Below are 3,763 nucleotides of genomic sequence, written 5' to 3' on the forward strand. Positions count from 1 at the left end.
ACCTCCTAGACTGCTTCCTCTCTGCCGTGTTGTATTTCCAGCAGATGTCCGGGAAGTTGGAGTCCCCCACGAGAACGAGGGCTAGCGATACATACATAGCAAGGACAGACTTGGTAAGGATGCATTATGCAAGGGTAAATCACAAAGAAACGGAAGACATGCATAAGCTCTGCCAGTTCACGAACCAGACTGCTTCAGTAAGCTTTCCTGCATATTGTTCACACAATAATGTAATTGTTTTTTTGTTGTTATACTTCTTTTTAATTGGTTGAAGACAGGATCTTCCACATGAAATGTAGGTATGAGCGAAAGGGGTATTTATTTCCTTGCCACATTAGGAAGCTTTAAACCACAAAATACTCCCACAGTCCTGACTCCAGAAGCATATATGCACATCATCGCTGCTACAAGAAGTACTTTTTAATGCGAAAAGCAAGAGTGTCAATAAGCATTTGAAAGTGACTGGAGATGTACCTTGGAGCTCAGATAACAATTTATGCTTTCAGAGGCTACAGTCCAAGCCTTCCTGGCCATTCCAAAATGCTGCAGAAACCATTTATGAAGCTATGGTGAAAAGCTCTACAGAACCGGCTCAAAAGGAAAGCTTTGAGTCAGCTTTTGCATGTGAGATAGTGACATCCAGTGGCGACTTTGGTTAGCTGTAACCATCTCTTCCCCTGATGCACAGAAAAACACCAATACTTGTATTTTGTTGTAACACATTAAAATATTTAAAACGTATTTAGAAATATTAAAAAATTAAAATAAAAAAATATGCACAATATGTGAGATTCCTAGAGAAACATACTTTGATAATTATAAAAATGGTGTGTTCATCTACAGTGAAAAATTACATTTTGCTTCTAATTTTTAATCAAGCTTACAATAAAAGTAAGCAAAAATGTTTAGCTGTATTTAAAGAAATAGAACATTCCCTACATTACAGCTGCATTCTTTTCTATCTTGTTCACACAAAGAATCACTACTCCTTTTCCTGACATTCCCAGTTCCTATAAAAAGCAGAGTTCAAGATTTGAGCTTATGATTCTCAAAATCCACAAAGCAATTCTCCGTACTCTTCCTCCATTTAGGATTCACAGCCACAGCAGATCACCATCTAACATAGTTTTTCTAGAGTAGTTCCCTTCTTTTAAGACCCAGCTGATGAAAATAAGTAAGACTGTCCTTCAAAGTTCTTTATTTAGAATACACACAAGGATGCAGACCTCAATTTATTGTCCTTCCGTGCCTTTGGGAGATAGGTGTTTTTTATGGGAGATGGGGATATTCAAAACACATATTTACTAAGCTAGCAAATACTCCTGAGCAACAGACATTCAAATTCCCTTATTGGATCTGTGCCATTTTGTCTAGAATAATGATTCACTGCACCAAAAAGAGGTGAAAATACACTCCAAAGCTAAGGATATGGCATTTTAGTGGATGTGGAAAAAGAATTCTAGGTTCTCATTCTTGGAAACTCTTCTCACCTCAGTTACTAGTTTTCCACAGGGAACAAGGCCAACTTCAAACTCTAGAAGTTTGCCAACTAAATTCTGCTAATCTATCTTTTCACAGATTTATATGCAACAAAACTACTTTCTACTACGGTAAAGTTGCCAGGTTAATATTACTTTCTCCCTTTTAATGTTTTTCCTCACTGGCTGACACCATGTGCTGTTCTGGAAAGACACATTAAGGAAGGCTGAAAATTTGAGTCACTGCCTTCGAGATACACAGAACCAGTTAACAGATCACCTCTGTCTCGTCTTACTCTCCAAAGGATCCAACTGAGCAGCTACCAGCTTTTCTGTATGCGTGTTCCAAACTGAAATGAACAGGCTCTTTAGCAAGCAACCTGAATTCAGATCCCCCAATTAAAAGCAAGGGTATTGCACCAGCCTTAAACATTTGGCTCTCACTCACTTACACATACAGAATTCTAAATAGGCAAAACAGTCTCTAAATTCATGATGTAATTATTTTGATTTGTCAGTAAGTAGGCCCTTACGTTACGTTACTGCACTATCACTTCATAAATCCAGTCACATAATGAAGAAAAGCCATACTTTACTTAATTCTGAGGGTTTCTCTTATGGTTAAAGACACCTACTTTTTTTTTTTCTTTTTTTAAACTTAGCTCTTAAATTTAGTGTTTCTTAGGCAGGGTTAGCTAGAGGACAACTCAGATAAAAGTTTAAGTCTTTCTGAAATGTAGAAAATCGGACTATGTTTCTGACAAACATATATACGGAAACCACATTTTTGTGTTTGTGCAAATTTATCTTCCATAAGTGTTACATTTACTTATTATAGTTTCAGTAGTCAGAGAAGGCTTAAAAACACCAAGCTTACAATTTTGAAGTGTACATTCTGAGATGTTAATCCTTCAAAAAATAGATAGAATTTTGGAATTTGGAGCTGTTTATACGTTCACTCAGCAATATTTTTAGAAGACAAACCCCCCCCCATCATGTTGATACTTTCTAAACCAAGCATTATCTGCCTACTAGCTATTGCATTATGTCAGTGGTATCAGAAATGAACAGATAACATACAGCTCAAATGGATTTTTACTTGCCAATTAAAAATAAAGTGCCTGCCACTCACACTCTAGGGTTCTTCACTCTTCAACTTTGTTAAAGGGCTGTAATGCCCTGGGATCTTATATTAAAGGGCAAAATTACTCTGGTAATGCAACACAAAATGAAATACTGCCTGAAAGGTCAACTACACCGAGAGGAAGAGGAAAGAGAATTTAAGCAAGCAGACGTTTATTTTATTTCACTTGGGATCCCCAAAGGTAGAGAGAATGTCTCTAATAAATCTTGTGCTAAGCAAGACTAACACAAAATTGGGCAATACAGAAAAAGTAATTTCTGTTATCTTGTCTACGTTACACTAGAACGGACAGTTCTAATTGCTGTATCTCACCAGTTCCACATACTTACAGAAGAGAAAATTTTCATTTTTTTCCAACCTGACACACAAGAAAGGAGACAAAATACTCAACTATTTGTGGAAAGTTTGCGTTGGATGTACTACATAAGGCACATCGTTTTCCATTGCAAGAGACTTGCTGCTTAGCTGCTCTGAACCACCTCATTTACTGTGAATCAAATTCATACATGCTGTGAAGCCAAAGGCTATTGATAACAGGTGGTATCTCAGTACGACAAGGTACTACAGCTTTAAGTGTGTGACACTAAAACAATTGTGCATTGATATTGTTGCAGAACAGTTCACAAGAGGAAAGGCAGGAGCACTACATTTGTGTGGTCATGCTTAGGGCCATGTATGAAAGATTGCATACCTTTCCCCAGCTGAACTTTTCTAAACCAGCCTGGGAGGACTACATCTATCTATATAAAATCAAACAGGCCTGTTCCTTGGTCCTGAAGACAGGTGCCCCAGCCTATCTTGCAGCCATTTGGACAGATTCTATTCACTCCTTCAGAACAGGGACTGTTCCCAAAAGGCACGTGCTATCTATCAGACCACAAGAGATGCTTTCATGGAGAAGTGACAGTTGACACTACCCAACATTGCATCAAGAGTCGCAACAGAATGGACAATAATATAGCAAGCCTGCATCTACCTAGTTTGCTAATATAAAGAAGCCTAGCTGTCTGTAATTCTTGATAGAGAAATGAGTGAGGAAAGCCATGCTAATTAATTCATGGGAAAGGTAAAGAAATGGATCTCAGACTAACACTGCACTGCCCTTCCACAATGCTGTGAAGCCCTCCAGAAACAGTTTCAC

This window comes from Pygoscelis adeliae, unplaced genomic scaffold (genome assembly GCF_000699105.1).
Source record: "Pygoscelis adeliae isolate BGI_AS28 unplaced genomic scaffold, ASM69910v1 Scaffold17, whole genome shotgun sequence".
NCBI classification, from domain to species: domain Eukaryota; kingdom Metazoa; phylum Chordata; class Aves; order Sphenisciformes; family Spheniscidae; genus Pygoscelis; species Pygoscelis adeliae.